Source organism: Schistocerca americana, unplaced genomic scaffold (assembly GCF_021461395.2).
Source record: "Schistocerca americana isolate TAMUIC-IGC-003095 unplaced genomic scaffold, iqSchAmer2.1 HiC_scaffold_220, whole genome shotgun sequence".
Classification (NCBI taxonomy): Eukaryota; Metazoa; Arthropoda; class Insecta; order Orthoptera; family Acrididae; genus Schistocerca; species Schistocerca americana.
The window spans coordinates 3,474-21,077 of NW_025725929.1; the positions used below are offsets into that span (position 1 = coordinate 3,474).

The window sequence follows — 17,604 nt, forward strand, 5'->3', positions numbered from 1 at the left end:
AGAGCCCTTGAAAAAAAAAAAAAAAAAAAAAAAAAGGGCTATGATTCCTGCTTAGGGTGCAGGAGATCCCGGGTTCAAATCCCGGACGAGCCCTAGCGTTTTGTGCAAACTGATCGCACGTCAGTGGCTGAGTCAGCGCAAAAAGCTCGCCGTCAATATCAAATGAATTTCTTATTCGATGTGAGCAATTGACACTCTGGTCCGACGCGTGAAGGCGATTACGAAGGTTTCGGGTACAGATGGTAGCAGATGCATGTTAGTAAGTCTTGCTTAAAGTGATGAAAAAGTGTTTCCGCCCGGGATCGAACCGGGGACCTTTTGCGTGTTAGGCAGACGTGATAACCGCTACACCACGGAAACTGCTTGTGTGCACCTTACTTCACAGACAACTTGTACTGATGTTGCCATCGTAACTCAAAAATTCAATAAATGTGGTACTTGCAAAACGAAGGGACATGCAGCAGATCCACACACGACGTGGCTCATTGGAGGACAATACGACATAGGCAAGAAAATACTGTTCCCGCCCGGGATCGAACCGGGGACCTTCTGCGTGTGAAGCAGACGTGATAACCGCTACACTACGGAAACGACGGACCCGAGGAGTCCATCTTTGTTCACTCGAACTTGCCTCAGCCTTTCTCTAGTCCGCGAATGCACACACGACAGTTCTTTTGTCAGCCTGGAACCCATCACAGCCGAGGGCTCAAGAAGTCTTCGGGGTGCTCGAGAGGGTGTCTGCCGTAGCACCCCTAACGAGATAGCGGCGTTTCGCGCAGTCGTTATTGCAAGTCATATCAGCAAAAGCAATCACTTTCTCAGCAGCAGGCAGTGCGAGCCCAGCGGCAGCTCTACATGCAGGTACCAATAGCCCAGGAAGGCCGCCGACCGCGGGAATTCGCGGCGCCCCCATCCCGCCAGCGTACACGAGACCTCCAGGGCACCCTGGACGACGTCTAGGGACTGCAATATATGGCATTCGCCGTGTCACAGGGCTCGTTGGTCTAGGTGTATGATTCATGCTAAGGGTGCAGCAGGTCCCGGGTTCAAATCCCGGACGAGCCCTAGCGTTTTGTGCAAACTGATCGCACGTCAGTGGCTGAGTCAGCGCAAAAAGCTCGCCGTCAATATCAAATGAATTTCTTATTCGATGTGAGCAATTGACACTCTGGTCCGACGCGTGAAGGCGATTACGAAGGTTTCGGGTACAGATGGTAGCAGATGCATGTTAGTAAGTCTTGCTTAAAGTGATGAAAAAGTGTTTCCGCCCGGGATCGAACCGGGGACCTTCCGCGTGTTAGGCAGACGTGATAACCGCTACACCACGGAAACTGCTTGTGTGCACCTTACTTCAGAGACAACTTGTAGTGATGTTGCCATCGTAACTCAAAAATTCAATAAATGTGGTACTTGCAAAACGAAGGGACATGCAGCAGATCCACACACGACGTGGCTCATTGGAGGACAATACGACATAGGCAAGAAAATACTGTTCCCGCCCGGGATCGAACCGGGGACCTTCTGCGTGTGAAGCAGACGTGATAACCGCTACACTACGGAAACGACGGACCCGAGGAGTCCATCTTTGTTCACTCGAACTTGCCTCAGCCTTTCTCTAGTCCGCGAATGCACACACGACAGTTCTTTTGTCAGCCTGGAACCCATCACAGCCGAGGGCTCAAGAAGTCTTCGGGGTGCTCGAGAGGGTGTCTGCCGTAGCACCCCTAACGAGATAGCGGCGTTTCGCGCAGTCGTTATTGCAAGTCATATCAGCAAAAGCAATCACTTTCTCAGCAGCAGGCAGTGCGAGCCCAGCGGCAGCTCTACATGAAGGTACCAATAGCCCAGGAAGGCCGCCGACCGCGGGAATTCGCGCCGCCCCCATCCCGCCAGCGTACACGAGACTTCCAGGGCACCCTGGACGACATCTAGGGACTGCAATATATGGCATTCGCCGTGTCACAGGGCTCGTTGGTCTAGGGGTATGATTCCTGCTTAGGGTGCAGGAGGTCCCGGGTTCAAATCCCGGACGAGCCCTAGCGTTTTGTGCAAACTGATCGCACGTCAGTGACTGAGTCAGCGCAAAAAGCTCGCCGTCAATATCAAATGAATTTCTTATTCGATGTGAGCAATTGACACTCTGGTCCGACGCGTGAAGGCGATTACGAAGGTTTCGGGTACAGATGGTAGCAGATGCATGTTAGTAAGTCTTGCTTAAAGTGATGAAAAAGTGTTTCCGCCCGGGATCGAACCGGGGACCTTCTGCGTGTTAGGCAGACGTGATAACCGCTACACCACGGAAACTGCTTGTGTGCACCTTACTTCACAGACAACTTGTACTGATGTTGCCATCGTAACTCAAAAATTCAATAAATGTGGTACTTGCAAAACGAAGGGACATGCAGCAGATCCACACACGACGTGGCTCATTGGAGGACAATACGACATAGGCAAGAAAATACTGTTCCCGCCCGGGATCGAACCGGGGACCTTCTGCGTGTGAAGCAGACGTGATAACCGCTACACTACGGAAACGACGGACCCGAGGAGTCCATCTTTGTTCACTCGAACTTGCCTCAGCCTTTCTCTAGTCCGCGAATGCACACACGACAGTTCTTTTGTCAGCCTGGAACCCATCACAGCCGAGGGCTCAAGAAGTCTTCGGGGTGCTCGAGAGGGTGTCTGCCGTAGCACCCCTAACGAGATAGCGGCGTTTCGCGCAGTCGTTATTGCAAGTCATATCAGCAAAAGCAATCACTTTCTCAGCAGCAGGCAGTGCGAGCCCAGCGGCAGCTCTACATGCAGGTACCAATAGCCCAGGAAGGCCGCCGACCGCGGGAATTCGCGGCGCCCCCATCCCGCCAGCGTACACGAGACCTCCAGGGCACCCTGGACGACGTCTAGGGACTGCAATATATGGCATTCGCCGTGTCACAGGGCTCGTTGGTCTAGGTGTATGATTCATGCTAAGGGTGCAGCAGGTCCCGGGTTCAAATCCCGGACGAGCCCTAGCGTTTTGTGCAAACTGATCGCACGTCAGTGGCTGAGTCAGCGCAAAAAGCTCGCCGTCAATATCAAATGAATTTCTTATTCGATGTGAGCAATTGACACTCTGGTCCGACGCGTGAAGGCGATTACGAAGGTTTCGGGTACAGATGGTAGCAGATGCATGTTAGTAAGTCTTGCTTAAAGTGATGAAAAAGTGTTTCCGCCCGGGATCGAACCGGGGACCTTCCGCGTGTTAGGCAGACGTGATAACCGCTACACCACGGAAACTGCTTGTGTGCACCTTACTTCAGAGACAACTTGTAGTGATGTTGCCATCGTAACTCAAAAATTCAATAAATGTGGTACTTGCAAAACGAAGGGACATGCAGCAGATCCACACACGACGTGGCTCATTGGAGGACAATACGACATAGGCAAGAAAATACTGTTCCCGCCCGGGATCGAACCGGGGACCTTCTGCGTGTGAAGCAGACGTGATAACCGCTACACTACGGAAACGACGGACCCGAGGAGTCCATCTTTGTTCACTCGAACTTGCCTCAGCCTTTCTCTAGTCCGCGAATGCACACACGACAGTTCTTTTGTCAGCCTGGAACCCATCACAGCCGAGGGCTCAAGAAGTCTTCGGGGTGCTCGAGAGGGTGTCTGCCGTAGCACCCCTAACGAGATAGCGGCGTTTCGCGCAGTCGTTATTGCAAGTCATATCAGCAAAAGCAATCACTTTCTCAGCAGCAGGCAGTGCGAGCCCAGCGGCAGCTCTACATGAAGGTACCAATAGCCCAGGAAGGCCGCCGACCGCGGGAATTCGCGCCGCCCCCATCCCGCCAGCGTACACGAGACTTCCAGGGCACCCTGGACGACATCTAGGGACTGCAATATATGGCATTCGCCGTGTCACAGGGCTCGTTGGTCTAAAGTCCGCCTTTAGCCGCGGAGCAGCTCGGACTTGTTTACGTCCCGGCTGCGAACGTTCGCGGAAGAAGCGGTGTTTACACCGTCGTCACTCGCGTGTGTTACTGTTTGAATCGAACGCAATGGCACACAATTTCCGAAAAACCACGATACAGTTCACGTTCTGTAACGAGTATGCACGACCGAAGGCATTCGAAATCGAACGTTTCTTGAGGGACGAAGTGCAACTTAATTACACTGAGGTTATTGGAATTCATTTATCGATCGTGAGCAGCACTCTTTACGTAAAGATGATTGACAACGCAGCATGCGATAAGATCATTGAAGCTGCCAAACGAGGATTCCAGTTCCGACACTCCGATGGTCATATTGGCGACGTGTTAGTCGCTCATTCGGGCCTGGGTGTGCGTACGATTCGAGTCTTTGAGCTGCCTTTCGAGTTACCAGAATCCTTGGTCACTGAATCACTCCAGCCATATGGCAGAGTTATTAGTCATACGGCCGAACGTTGGGCAAGTTTTAGCACGTATCCAGTGCTCAATGGTGTCCGACAGGTGCGAATTGCACTTACGAAACATGTGCCATCGTACATCAACATCGGCGGCTGTCGAGCTATTGTCATCTATGATGGACAGCCCCGGACATGCTCCGGGTGTGGTGGTGAAGGACATCTTCGATCTGCGTGTATGCAGAGGAGACTCGTGCAACTCCCCAGCGGAGACCTCCAGAATACGACTACACCAACGTCACTGCCGATGACTTACGTGGCGGCGCTTCGCGGGGAGGTGACGCAGAGGTCGGAGCGCACTATCGAACCGACGCCGCAGTTGATTGAGGCGCCTTCGGACCCCACTGAAGAAGGAACAGCTCCCACCAACCCTCAGTGCCAGACATTACAGGTGGTGCAGAAAGAGGATGAGAGCATCACAACAGGCATGGAAGCTGAAGTGGAACGGCCCCAGGGCGTTGTAGCGGCGGCGAGAGCGCAGGTGATGCAAGATTCGCCAACACCAGAGGCCGAGGTTAGGGCCCCCAAACAACGCTCGCCAAAGCGCCGCAAGAAGCGCCGACTAAACTCTGCGGAGACGCTCCCTTCTCTTCTTGGAAGCCCAGATGAGTCTAACACTATGGAACTGTCTGACTTGGAACCACAAGCTTCGGATGTCGCAGACCATATGAATTCGGACAGTGAAAAGATGTCATGTCGCTCGGAAGATGCATCCGCTCAGGGGCCTGCTACCCCTTCTGCGGTGGAGTCTAATGCTGCGAAAGAACAACAGATGTCACACATCAATGCCGCACAGGAAAATTTGGAGCACCCCAATAGTATCAGCTGGTATGAACAGGACGACGAAATCACCGATGCGGACCATTCTACTGGTGGGGACTCGCATCCGTCCGCATCTCAAGAAACCTAATGCCGCAGGGACACGTCCGTCGGGCGACCCTCTGCGGATGTGCAAAGGGACTATCGATACGGTGAAACTTTGTCATTTTAACATCATGTGGAGATGACAGCTACTCGACCCCAGGCATACAGAATAGGGACAGTGAATGTAAATACCATTAGATCGCCCGTGAAACAGCAGTTGTTTAGGGACATGATATACGCGTCGGATGTTGATATACTTATGGTGCAGGAAATTTACATTCCTGAGTTCCAGGAAGTCCATGGATACATCTCCTACACCTCGCCGCACTCGAACAACGACAGTGGAACGGCGATATTGGTCCGGGACGGGATTCCGGTCCGAGACCTGGCTTATCTACCTTCGGCACGAGGACTGGCGATAACTGTTAATGGAATTCGCATTCTCAATGTTTATGCCCCTTCCGGCACAGACAACAGACGGGCGCGTGCTAGATATTATTCGGAAGAGATTGTGCCCTTATTTACCGGCAGATTCGATCATTTCATTATAGGTGGTGACTTCAATTGTGTTTTAGCGCAAAAAGACCAGACTCCACATTACAATACCTGTCGTGAATTGCATGTGCTATGCCGGGATCTGGAGTTAAGCGACACCTGGGACATGATTCATAGGAACCGTGAGGGATATACTTTTTATACCAGTCACTCGGCGAGCAGACTCGATCGAATATATGTTTCGGTTGGCCTACAGGATAAGGTGGTCGACGCGGAACGATGGCCTGCGGCATTTACTGATCATCTGGCTTACATTTGTACCATGTCACTCTCTAGGCAAAGTGTGTGGAGAAGCCGCGGGACATGGAAGCTCAATTCGTCACTTTTGGCGGACCCCGAATGTCGTCGGAGAGTCGAGGAGGTATGGGTCACATGTCAACGCCGTCTACCAACATATACCTCCGTGCTTCAATGGTGGCTCGAGTGTACTAAGCCGGCATTAAGAAGAGCTCTCATACAGTATGGTCGGGATAAGACGAGATGGCAACGAGACACTCTTGATTATTATTACACCATGCTTCGTGAGCTGTCCTTCCAGGTGCCGTCTGCAGAACATCATGCGGAAGTTCACCGTGTCAAGGCACAAATCCTATCGATCACGCGACGACGACTGGGTGGCATCCCAATACGGGCAAGATGTCTCGACACCATCACTGGGGAACGTACCTCGATGCACCATGTGTCGCGGGAACATAAACGTTACCGCCGGGCATTGGTAACAGTGCTCCACGGTTTAGATGGCCGTCAACTGACAACACAACAAGACATTGCAAATGAATTTTTAGAGCATTTCCGTCACCTCTATGCCGGTACACCGACGGACCGTCTGGTGGGGGAAGAGATACTGCAACATCTGCAAACGACACTGACAGAGACGGATAAGGCAGCGCTTATGGAGCCACTCACAGAAGACGATATAAAGGTGGCACTCACAAAAGGAGCGGCCCATAAATCACCAGGACCAGATGGGATTACGCTAGAGTTTTATCGAGAATTCGTGGACATGATGATGCCACAGTTGGTGTCGATGTACAATGAGGCGATGCGTCCGGACATGCGCCTACCGTCGGATTTTATGACGGGCTTTCTTCTTCCTATCCCGAAGATGGCGGGGAGTCGTAGTGTTAATCAATATCGGCCTCTCACTATGCTAAACACCGACTATAAAATCTTTGCACGACTACTAGCGTCTCGTCTTAAGCTGGCGATATCCAGGACAATATCCCCTGATCAGGCTTGCCTAGGGGTGCGAAGCAACATCTCCTCGGCGTTAAGTGAATACCGTGACGTTATCGCTCTTGCGGAAACGTGTAAAATGCGAGCAGCGATGATATCTGTGGACTTCGATCGTGCGTTCGACAGGATAAACCATGACTTCTTGGTGTCAGTCATGAGTCGAATGGCGATTCCTCCGGTTTTCATCTCCATCGTTATGAGGCTAATACGAGGGGCTACATCGAAGGTGATTGTAAACGGTCGGGAAGCGGGCTCGATTCCTATTAACAGCTCAGTCCGACAAGGGTGCCCACTCTCCATGATGCTGTTTGCGATAGCGCTTGAGCCGCTGATGTGTGTTATGAGGCGCTCACTTACTGGGATAGCGCTTAATGAGAACTCTTTCATTTGTCGCGCATATGCGGACGACCTGATCCTTCTTGTCAGATCAGGACATGAAGTTCGTCAGGCTGTTGAACATCTAGACTCTTACGGGACGGCGGCAGGCAGTGTCGTTAACATGACGAAATCCAAAATTATGCACATTGGACGGGGTCTGGTAGACGTACCGGGACCGTTCCAGACGGTGGAATCGCTGAGATGTCTGGGGATTACATTTACCTGTTCACTACGGCGGTCAGCGGCGGCGAGTTCTCGGCGGCTTCTGCAGAATGTTCGTCTGACGATACGCAACAACTCACTGAGAGCCTTTGACATGATCCAACGTGTGGCATACACCAACGTTCACATAGCGTCACGAATGCCCCATTTAGCGCAGATCCTACCAATACCGAAGGGTATCGCCGACCGCCTCATGGCTGCCTTTGGTTACTATGTTAGTACTGGGATGTTATTTAAGATCAAATATGATACGTTAACGTTACAGTTCCGGAACGGTGGCCTCAACCTCACAAACGTGCGAAACAAAGCTCTGGCGCTTTACATGCGAGCGATGATACGAAATTGGCAACAAAGAAAGCATACCATAACGTCAGCTCTGATAGAAGCACTTGTTCCGCCTTCGTACGAACCCCCTATTGCGGTGGGCAATATTTCGCCTTCTCTTGCACACATTGCCTCATTTCTTGTTGATTACAGTTATGTTCGTCTGAAAGTACCTTCAACGAGAATACCCACGACTCGGGAGATCTATAGATGCTTGATGGATCACCATGGCCGCAACATAATGGAATTCAAATACCCGTCGAGAACGTGGAACCACATTTGGTGTGCAGTGCATACTCCATTACTGTCAACAGCAGCGAGATCGATGTGGTATATTCTTATAAACCGTAAACTTGTGACCAGGAGTCGATTACATACAATTCATATGGTCGATTCTCCTCTTTGCACCAAATGTGGACTGTTAGCCACGGAAGAACATGGTTTAGTGTGTGGCGCAGCGAGGGACGTCTGGATGCTGACGCGTCGAATATTGGCCTTCCTTCGGCGCACTAACTACACAGAAATCACATCGGATGTACTTTTTCTACCGGACAAGACCTTTTTTCCGAATCAAAAGACGTATGCGGTCAATTGGATCGCTGGACATGCGGTGAAATATTTGTATTCGTACGATATTAAGTCCGTGATGGATTATTGGTTGTATTTAAAAGAACAACACGAGCTCATACGGAGTCATACGAAATACAGGACTTACTTTTCCAATTTTTTAGGAAGTGTTTTTCACAATCCGCCCGACAGCTGGGGTGTCCCAGAACTGGGGAGACTCCTGCAGCAGAACGACTAGAGACACTGGCAGAAATGGTCAAGATTATATGGCTTTCTGCCAGGTTTATGATGCGACACCGCGTGCTGCAGGGATTGTGATGCAGATGATAACTTCATTTTCACTCCCGCCCGTGACTAGGATTGTCATTTACTTTATTCCTGTTACGAAAAAACACAAAAAAAATTTAAAAAAAAGAGGGCGGCCTTTGCGTTGATTTTATGGTTTTCAAATTGTTTTTGCTGTCTCGATACTTTACTTATCCCTAGGACAGCACAATTGTACGAATAAAGATTGTTTGTTTACCCTGACTTCCTGTTCCCAAAAGAAAAAAAAAAAGAAAAAAAAAAAAAAAAAAAAAAAAAAAAAAAAAAAAAAAAGTGGTCGCGTTGTTGGACCATAAAGCGGAGGAACCGCGTTTTTATTTTTATTAAAAAAAAAAAAAAAGAGATTATGAGTTCAAAAAAATAAAAAAAATAAAAAAAAAAGGGCCCGGGTTCGATTCCCGGCTGGGTCGGAAATTTAAAAAAAAAAAAAAAAAAAAAAAAAAAAAAAAAAAAAAAAAAAGGGGTATGATTCCTGCTTAGGGTGCAGGAGGTCCCGGGTTCAAATCCCGGACGAGCCCTAGCGTTTTGTGCAAACTGATCGCACGTCAGTGACTGAGTCAGCGCAAAAAGCTCGCCGTCAATATCAAATGAATTTCTTATTCGATGTGAGCAATTGACACTCTGGTCCGACGCGTGAAGGCGATTACGAAGGTTTCGGGTACAGATGGTAGCAGATGCATGTTAGTAAGTCTTGCTTAAAGTGATGAAAAAGTGTTTCCGCCCGGGATCGAACCGGGGACCTTCTGCGTGTTAGGCAGACGTGATAACCGCTACACCACGGAAACTGCTTGTGTGCACCTTACTTCACAGACAACTTGTACTGATGTTGCCATCGTAACTCAAAAATTCAATAAATGTGGTACTTGCAAAACGAAGGGACATGCAGCAGATCCACACACGACGTGGCTCATTGGAGGACAATACGACATAGGCAAGAAAATACTGTTCCCGCCCGGGATCGAACCGGGGACCTTCTGCGTGTGAAGCAGACGTGATAACCGCTACACTACGGAAACGACGGACCCGAGGAGTCCATCTTTGTTCACTCGAACTTGCCTCAGCCTTTCTCTAGTCCGCGAATGCACACACGACAGTTCTTTTGTCAGCCTGGAACCCATCACAGCCGAGGGCTCAAGAAGTCTTCGGGGTGCTCGAGAGGGTGTCTGCCGTAGCACCCCTAACGAGATAGAGGCGTTTCGCGCAGTCGTTATTGCAAGTCATATCAGCAAAAGCAATCACTTTCTCAGCAGCAGGCAGTGCGAGCCCAGCGGCAGCTCTACATGAAGGTACCAATAGCCCAGGAAGGCCGCCGACCGCGGGAATTCGCGGCGCCCCCATCCCGCCAGCGTACACGAGACCTCCAGGGCACCCTGGACGACGTCGAGGGACTGCAATATTTGGCATTCGCCGTGTCACAGGGCTCGTTGGTCTAGGTGTATGATTCATGCTAAGGGTGCAGCAGGTCCCGGGTTCAAATCCCGGACGAGCCCTAGCGTTTTGTGCAAACTGATCGCACGTCAGTGGCTGAGTCAGCGCAAAAAGCTCGCCGTCAATATCAAATGAATTTCTTATTCGATGTGAGCAATTGACACTCTGGTCCGACGCGTGAAGGCGATTACGAAGGTTTCGGGTACAGATGGTAGCAGATGCATGTTAGTAAGTCTTGCTTAAAGTGATGAAAAAGTGTTTCCGCCCGGGATCGAACCGGGGACCTTCTGCGTGTTAGGCAGACGTGATAACCGCTACACCACGGAAACTGCTTGTGTGCACCTTACTTCACAGACAACTTGTACTGATGTTGCCATCGTAACTCAAAAATTCAATAAATGTGGTACTTGCAAAACGAAGGGACATGCAGCAGATCCACACACGACGTGGCTCATTGGAGGACAATACGACATAGGCAAGAAAATACTGTTCCCGCCCGGGATCGAACCGGGGACCTTCTGCGTGTGAAGCAGACGTGATAACCGCTACACTACGGAAACGACGGACACGAGGAGTCCATCCTTGTTCACTCGAACTTGCCTCAGCCTTTCTCTAGTCCGCGAATGCACACACGACAGTTCTTTTGTCAGCCTGGAACCCATCACAGCCGAGGGCTCAAGAAGTCTTCGGGGTGCTCGAGAGGGTGTCTGCCGTAGCACCCCTAACGTGATAGCGGCGTTTCGCGCAGTCGTTATCTCAAGTCATATCAGCAAAAGCAATCACTTTCTCAGCAGCAGGCAGTGCGAGCCCAGCGGCAGCTCTACATGAACGTACCAATAGCCCAGGAAGGCCGCCGACCGCGGGAATTCGCGGCGCCCCCATCCCGCCAGCGTACACGAGACCTCCAGGGCACCCTGGACGACGTCGAGGGACTGCAATATATGGCATTCGCCGTGTCACAGGGCTCGTTGGTCTAGGTGTATGATTCATGCTAAGGGTGCAGCAGGTCCCGGGTTCAAATCCCGGACGAGCCCTAGCGTTTTGTGCAAACTGATCGCACGTCAGTGGCTGAGTCAGCGCAAAAAGCTCGCCGTCAATATCAAATGAATTTCTTATTCGATGGGAGCAATTGACACTCTGGTCCGACGCGTGAAGGCGATTACGAAGGTTTCGGGTACAGATGGTAGCAGATGCATGTTAGTAAGTCTTGCTGAAAGTGGTGAAAAAGTGTTTCCACCCGGGATCGAACAGGGGACCTTTTGCGTGTTAGGCAGACGTGATAACCGCTACACCACGGAAACTGGTTGTGTGCATCTTACTTCACAGACAACTTGTAGTGATGTTGCCATCGTAACTAACAAATTCAATAAATGTGGTACTTGCAAAACGAAGGGACATGCAGCAGATCCACACACGACGTGGCTCATTGGAGGACAATACGACATAGGCAGGAAAATACTGTTCCCGCCCGGGATCGAACCGGGGACCTTCTGCGTGTGAAGCAGACGTGATAACCGCTACACTACGGAAACGACGGACACGAGGAGTCCATCCTTGTTCACTCGAACTTGCCTCAGCCTTTCTCTAGTCCGCGAATGCACACACGACAGTTCTTTTGTCAGCCTGGAACCCATCACAGCCGAGGGCTCAAGAAGTCTTCGGGGTGCTCGAGAGGGTGTCTACCGTAGCACCCCTAACGTGATAGCGGCGTTTCGAGCAGTCGTTATCTCAAGTCATATCAGCAAAAGCAATCACTTTCTCAGCAGCAGGCAGTGCGAGCCCAGCGGCAGCTCTACATGAACGTACCAATAGCCCAGGAAGGCCGCCGACCGCGGGAATTCGCGGCGCCCCCATCCCGCCAGCGTACACGAGACCTCCAGGGCACCCTGGACGACGTCGAGGGACTGCAATATATGGCATTCGCCGTGTCACAGGGCTCGTTGGTCTAGGTGTATGATTCATGCTAAGGGTGCAGCAGGTCCCGGGTTCAAATCCCGGACGAGCCCTAGCGTTTTGTGCAAACTGATCGCACGTCAGTGGCTGAGTCAGCGCAAAAAGCTCGCCGTCAATATCAAATGAATTTCTTATTCGATGGGAGCAATTGACACTCTGGTCCGACGCGTGAAGGCGATTACGAAGGTTTCGGGTACAGATGGTAGCAGATGCATGTTAGTAAGTCTTGCTGAAAGTGGTGAAAAAGTGTTTCCACCCGGGATCGAACAGGGGACCTTTTGCGTGTTAGGCAGACGTGATAACCGCTACACCACGGAAACTGGTTGTGTGCATCTTACTTCACAGACAACTTGTAGTGATGTTGCCATCGTAACTAACAAATTCAATAAATGTGGTACTTGCAAAACGAAGGGACATGCAGCAGATCCACACACGACGTGGCTCATTGGAGGACAATACGACATAGGCAAGAAAATACTGTTCCCGCCCGGGATCGAACCGGGGACCTTCTGCGTGTGAAGCAGACGTGATAACCGCTACACTACGGAAACGACGGACACGAGGAGTCCATCCTTGTTCACTCGAACTTGCCTCAGCCTTTCTCTAGTCCGCGAATGCACACACGACAGTTCTTTTGTCAGCCTGGAACCCATCACAGCCGAGGGCTCAAGAAGTCTTCGGGGTGCTCGAGAGGGTGTCTGCCGTAGCACCCCTAACGTGATAGCGGCGTTTCGCGCAGTCGTTATCTCAAGTCATATCAGCAAAAGCAATCACTTTCTCAGCAGCAGGCAGTGCGAGCCCAGCGGCAGCTCTACATGAAGGTACCAATAGCCCAGGAAGGCCGCCGACCGCGGGAATTCGCGCCGCCCCCATCCCGCCAGCGTACACGAGACTTCCAGGGCACCCTGGACGACATCTAGGGACTGCAATAATTGGCATTCGCCGTGTCACGGGGCTCGTTGGTCTAGGGGTATGATTCCTGCTTAGGGTGCAGGAGGTCCCGGGTTCAAATCCCGGACGAGCCCTAGCGTTTTGTGCAAACTGATCGCACGTCAGTGGCTGAGTCAGCGCAAAAAGCTCGCCGTCAATATCAAATGAATTTCTTATTCGATGTGAGCAATTGACACTCTGGTCCGACGCGTGAAGGCGATTACGAAGGTTTCGGGTACAGATGGTAGCAGATGCATGTTAGTAAGTCTTGCTTAAAGTGATGAAAAAGTGTTTCCGCTCGGGGTCGAACCGGGGACCTTCCGCGTGTTAGGCAGACGTGATAACCGCTACACCACGGAAACTGCTTGTGTGCGCCTTACTTCAGAGACAACTTGTAGTGATGTTGCCATCGTAACTCAAAAATTCAATAAATGTGGTACTTGCAAAACGAAGGGACATGCAGCAGATCCACACACGACGTGGCTCATTGGAGGACAATACGACATAGGCAAGAAAATACTGTTCCCGCCCGGGATCGAACCGGGGACCTTCTGCGTGTGAAGCAGACGTGATAACCGTTACACTACGGAAACGACGGACCCGAGGAGTCCATCCTTGCTCACTCGAACTTGCCTCAGCCTTTCTCTAGTCCGCGAATGCACACACGACAGTTCTTTTGTCAGCCTGGAACCCATCACAGCCGAGGGCTCAAGAAGTCTTCGGGGTGCTCGAGAGGGTGTCTGCCGTAGCACCCCTAACGTGATAGCGGCGTTTCGCGCAGTCGTTATCTCAAGTCATATCAGCAAAAGCAATCACTTTCTCAGCAGCAGGCAGTGCGAGCCCAGCGGCAGCTCTACATGAAGGTACCAATAGCCCAGGAAGGCCGCCGACCGCGGGAATTCGCGCCGCCCCCATCCCGCCAGCGTACACGAGACTTCCAGGGCACCCTGGACGACATCTAGGGACTGCAATAATTGGCATTCGCCGTGTCACAGGGCTCGTTGGTCTAGGGGTATGATTCCTGCTTAGGGTGCAGGAGGTCCCGGGTTCAAATCCCGGACGAGCCCTAGCGTTTTGTGCAAACTGATCGCACGTCAGTGGCTGAGTCAGCGCAAAAAGCTCGCCGTCAATATCAAATGAATTTCTTATTCGATGTGAGCAATTGACACTCTGGTCCGACGCGTGAAGGCGATTACGAAGGTTTCGGGTACAGATGGTAGCAGATGCATGTTAGTAAGTCTTGCTTAAAGTGATGAAAAAGTGTTTCCGCTCGGGGTCGAACCGGGGACCTTCCGCGTGTTAGGCAGACGTGATAACCGCTACACCACGGAAACTGCTTGTGTGCACCTTACTTCAGAGACAACTTGTAGTGATGTTGCCATCGTAACTCAAAAATTCAATAAATGTGGTACTTGCAAAACGAAGGGACATGCACCAGATCCACACACGACGTGGCTCATTGGAGGACAATACGACATAGGCAAGAAAATACTGTTCCCGCCCGGGATCGAACCGGGGACCTTCTGCGTGTGAAGCAGACGTGATAACCGTTACACTACGGAAACGACGGACCCGAGGAGTCCATCCTTGCTCACTCGAACTTGCCTCAGCCTTTCTCTAGTCCGCGAATGCACACACGACAGTTCTTTTGTCAGCCTGGAACCCATCACAGCCGAGGGCTCAAGAAGTCTTCGGGGTGCTCGAGAGGGTGTCTGCCGTAGCACCCCTAACGTGATAGCGGCGTTTCGCGCAGTCGTTATCTCAAGTCATATCAGCAAAAGCAATCACTTTCTCAGCAGCAGGCAGTGCGAGCCCAGCGGCAGCTCTACATGAAGGTACCAATAGCCCAGGAAGGCCGCCGACCGCGGGAATTCGCGCCGCCCCCATCCCGCCAGCGTACACGAGACTTCCAGGGCACCCTGGACGACATCTAGGGACTGCAATAATTGGCATTCGCCGTGTCACAGGGCTCGTTGGTCTAGGTGTATGATTCATGCTAAGGGTGCAGGAGGTCTCGGGTTCAAATCCCGGACGAGCCCTAGCGTTTTGTGCAAACTGATCGCACGTCAGTGGCTGAGTCAGCGCAAAAAGCTCGCCGTCAATATCAAATGAATTTCTTATTCGATGTGAGCAATTGACACTCTGGTCCGACGCGTGAAGGCGATTACGAAGGTTTCGGGTACAGATGGTAGCAGATGCATGTTAGTAAGTCTTGCTTAAAGTGATGAAAAAGTGTTTCCGCCCGGGATCGAACCGGGGACCTTCCGCGTGTTAGGCAGACGTGATAACCGCTACACCACGGAAACTGCTTGTGTGCACATTACTTCAGAGACAACTTGTAGTGATGTTGCCATCGTAACTCAAAAATTCAATAAATGTGGTACTTGCAAAACGAAGGGACATGCAGCAGATCCACACACGACGTGGCTCATTGGAGGACAATACGACATAGGCAAGAAAATACTGTTCCCGCCCGGGATCGAACCGGGGACCTTCTGCATGTGAAGCAGACGTGATAACCGCTACACTACGGAAACGACGGACACGAGGAGTCCATCCTTGTTCACTCGAACTTGCCTCAGCCTTTCTCTCGTCCGCGAATGCACACACGACAGTTCTTTTGTCAGCCTGGAACCCATCACAGCCGAGGGCTCAAGAAGTCTTCGGGGTGCTCGAGAGGGTGTCTGCCGTAGCACCCCTAACGTGATAGCGGCGTTTCGCGCAGTCGTTATCTCAAGTCATATCAGCAAAAGCAATCACTTTCTCAGCAGCAGGCAGTGCGAGAACAGCGGCAGCTCTACATGAAGGTACCAATAGCCCAGGAAGGCCGCCGAACGCGGGAATTCGCGCCGCCCCCATCCCGCCAGCGTACACGAGACTTCCAGGGCACCCTGGACGACATCTAGGGACTGCAATAATTGGCGTTCGCCGTGTCACAGGGCTCGTTGGTCTAGGGGTATGATTCCTGCTTAGGGTGCAGGAGGTCCCGGGTTCAAATCCCGGACGAGCCCTAGCGTTTTGTGCAAACTGATCGCACGTCAGTGGCTGAGTCAGCGCCAAAAGCTCGCCGTCAATATCAAATGAATTTCTTATTCGATGTGAGCAATTGACACTCTGGTCCGACGCGTGAAGGCGATTACGAAGGTTTCGGGTACAGATGGTAGCAGATGCATGTTAGTAAGTCTTGCTTAAAGTGATGAAAAAGTGTTTCCGCCCGGGATCGAACCGGGGACCTTCCGCGTGTTAGGCAGACGTGATAACCGCTACACCACGGAAACTGCTTGTGTGCACCTTACTTCAGAGACAACTTGTAGTGATGTTGCCATCGTAACTCAAAAATTCAATAAATGTGGTACTTGCAAAACGAAGGGACATGCAGCAGATCCACACACGACGTGGCTCATTGGAGGACAATACGACATAGGCAAGAAAATACTGTTCCCGCCCGGGATCGAACCGGGGACCTTCTGCATGTGAAGCAGACGTGATAACCGCTACACTACGGAAACGACGGACCCGAGGAGTCCATCCTTGTTCACTCGAACTTGCCTCAGCCTTTCTCTAGTCCGTGAATGCACACACGACAGTTCTTTTGTCAGCCTGGAACCCATCACAGCCGAGGGCTCAAGAAGTCTTCGGGGTGCTCGAGAGGGTGTCTGCCGTAGCACCCCTAACGAGATAGCGGCGTTTCGCGCAGTCGTTATTGCAAGTCATATCAGCAAAAGCAATCACTTTCTCAGCAGCAGGCAGTGCGAGCCCAGCGGCAGCTCTACATGAAGGTACCAATAACCCAGGAAGGCCGCCGACCGCGGGAATTCGCGCCGCCCCCATCCCGCCAGCGTACACGAGACTTCCAGGGCACCCTGGACGACATCTAGGGACTGCAATATTTGGCATTCGCCGTGTCACAGGGCTCGTTGGTCGCGCCTCGTCTTCGGCGCGAGACGGACGTGTGGCGGCCGCTGCGGGCGTTTCGTGTCAACAAGGCTGTTTTCCTGCGAGCCAGGTAGGCCGGCTCGCAAGCGCATTACTTCACTTAATTGTGTATTGGTTTGATGAAGATGAGAAAAGACACGATTAAATTCGCTTTCGATAGAAATTTCGTACGACCGAAAGCTTTTGAAATCAAACTGTGGCTCACAGAAAAAGTTGGAATTACGAAAGATGATTTAGTTGGAGTTCATTTATCGTTTGTGACTAACTCGGCATATGTGAAATTGGCAGATCCTGCTAAATGTGTCGCACTTGTTGAACAATGTGGCGGTATTATTAAGTTCAATCACTTAGACGGCTCAGTTAGCGATGTCGTAGTATCCTATGCTGGGATGGGAATACGAACAGTAAGAGTATTTGAGCTTCCTTTTGAAATGCCTGTAGTCGAAATTAATCGTGTT

The 17,604-nt window shown here is 51.4% G+C and overlaps 28 non-coding genes across 28 annotated transcripts; 4 read left to right on the plus strand and 24 right to left on the minus strand.

Moving 5' to 3' along the window:
• Positions 1–287: 287 nt before the first annotated feature.
• Trnav-aac lies at positions 288–360 on the minus strand. Its single transcript has one exon. It is a non-coding gene; the product is annotated as a tRNA-Val (tRNA).
• Positions 361–518: 158 nt separating this feature from the next.
• Trnav-cac lies at positions 519–591 on the minus strand. The gene has a single exon. It is a non-coding gene; the product is annotated as a tRNA-Val (tRNA).
• A 668-nt stretch (positions 592–1,259) lies between these two features.
• On the minus strand, positions 1,260–1,332 carry Trnav-aac. The gene has a single exon. It is a non-coding gene; the product is annotated as a tRNA-Val (tRNA).
• A 158-nt stretch (positions 1,333–1,490) lies between these two features.
• Positions 1,491–1,563, minus strand: Trnav-cac. The gene has a single exon. It is a non-coding gene; the product is annotated as a tRNA-Val (tRNA).
• A 402-nt stretch (positions 1,564–1,965) lies between these two features.
• On the plus strand, positions 1,966–2,037 carry Trnap-agg. Its single transcript has one exon. It is a non-coding gene; the product is annotated as a tRNA-Pro (tRNA).
• Positions 2,038–2,231: 194 nt separating this feature from the next.
• On the minus strand, positions 2,232–2,304 carry Trnav-aac. Its single transcript has one exon. It is a non-coding gene; the product is annotated as a tRNA-Val (tRNA).
• A 158-nt stretch (positions 2,305–2,462) lies between these two features.
• Positions 2,463–2,535, minus strand: Trnav-cac. The gene has a single exon. It is a non-coding gene; the product is annotated as a tRNA-Val (tRNA).
• Positions 2,536–3,203: 668 nt separating this feature from the next.
• On the minus strand, positions 3,204–3,276 carry Trnav-aac. The gene has a single exon. It is a non-coding gene; the product is annotated as a tRNA-Val (tRNA).
• A 158-nt stretch (positions 3,277–3,434) lies between these two features.
• On the minus strand, positions 3,435–3,507 carry Trnav-cac. The gene has a single exon. It is a non-coding gene; the product is annotated as a tRNA-Val (tRNA).
• A 6,104-nt stretch (positions 3,508–9,611) lies between these two features.
• On the minus strand, positions 9,612–9,684 carry Trnav-aac. The gene has a single exon. It is a non-coding gene; the product is annotated as a tRNA-Val (tRNA).
• Positions 9,685–9,842: 158 nt separating this feature from the next.
• Positions 9,843–9,915, minus strand: Trnav-cac. The gene has a single exon. It is a non-coding gene; the product is annotated as a tRNA-Val (tRNA).
• A 668-nt stretch (positions 9,916–10,583) lies between these two features.
• Positions 10,584–10,656, minus strand: Trnav-aac. The gene has a single exon. It is a non-coding gene; the product is annotated as a tRNA-Val (tRNA).
• A 158-nt stretch (positions 10,657–10,814) lies between these two features.
• Trnav-cac lies at positions 10,815–10,887 on the minus strand. The gene has a single exon. It is a non-coding gene; the product is annotated as a tRNA-Val (tRNA).
• Positions 10,888–11,555: 668 nt separating this feature from the next.
• On the minus strand, positions 11,556–11,628 carry Trnav-aac. Its single transcript has one exon. It is a non-coding gene; the product is annotated as a tRNA-Val (tRNA).
• Positions 11,629–11,786: 158 nt separating this feature from the next.
• Trnav-cac lies at positions 11,787–11,859 on the minus strand. The gene has a single exon. It is a non-coding gene; the product is annotated as a tRNA-Val (tRNA).
• Positions 11,860–12,527: 668 nt separating this feature from the next.
• Positions 12,528–12,600, minus strand: Trnav-aac. The gene has a single exon. It is a non-coding gene; the product is annotated as a tRNA-Val (tRNA).
• Positions 12,601–12,758: 158 nt separating this feature from the next.
• On the minus strand, positions 12,759–12,831 carry Trnav-cac. The gene has a single exon. It is a non-coding gene; the product is annotated as a tRNA-Val (tRNA).
• A 402-nt stretch (positions 12,832–13,233) lies between these two features.
• Trnap-agg lies at positions 13,234–13,305 on the plus strand. Its single transcript has one exon. It is a non-coding gene; the product is annotated as a tRNA-Pro (tRNA).
• A 194-nt stretch (positions 13,306–13,499) lies between these two features.
• Trnav-aac lies at positions 13,500–13,572 on the minus strand. Its single transcript has one exon. It is a non-coding gene; the product is annotated as a tRNA-Val (tRNA).
• A 158-nt stretch (positions 13,573–13,730) lies between these two features.
• On the minus strand, positions 13,731–13,803 carry Trnav-cac. Its single transcript has one exon. It is a non-coding gene; the product is annotated as a tRNA-Val (tRNA).
• A 402-nt stretch (positions 13,804–14,205) lies between these two features.
• On the plus strand, positions 14,206–14,277 carry Trnap-agg. Its single transcript has one exon. It is a non-coding gene; the product is annotated as a tRNA-Pro (tRNA).
• A 194-nt stretch (positions 14,278–14,471) lies between these two features.
• Positions 14,472–14,544, minus strand: Trnav-aac. Its single transcript has one exon. It is a non-coding gene; the product is annotated as a tRNA-Val (tRNA).
• A 158-nt stretch (positions 14,545–14,702) lies between these two features.
• Trnav-cac lies at positions 14,703–14,775 on the minus strand. The gene has a single exon. It is a non-coding gene; the product is annotated as a tRNA-Val (tRNA).
• Positions 14,776–15,443: 668 nt separating this feature from the next.
• Positions 15,444–15,516, minus strand: Trnav-aac. Its single transcript has one exon. It is a non-coding gene; the product is annotated as a tRNA-Val (tRNA).
• Positions 15,517–15,674: 158 nt separating this feature from the next.
• Positions 15,675–15,747, minus strand: Trnav-cac. The gene has a single exon. It is a non-coding gene; the product is annotated as a tRNA-Val (tRNA).
• Positions 15,748–16,149: 402 nt separating this feature from the next.
• Positions 16,150–16,221, plus strand: Trnap-agg. The gene has a single exon. It is a non-coding gene; the product is annotated as a tRNA-Pro (tRNA).
• Positions 16,222–16,415: 194 nt separating this feature from the next.
• Positions 16,416–16,488, minus strand: Trnav-aac. Its single transcript has one exon. It is a non-coding gene; the product is annotated as a tRNA-Val (tRNA).
• A 158-nt stretch (positions 16,489–16,646) lies between these two features.
• Positions 16,647–16,719, minus strand: Trnav-cac. The gene has a single exon. It is a non-coding gene; the product is annotated as a tRNA-Val (tRNA).
• Between the last annotated feature and the right edge of the window lie 885 nt (positions 16,720–17,604).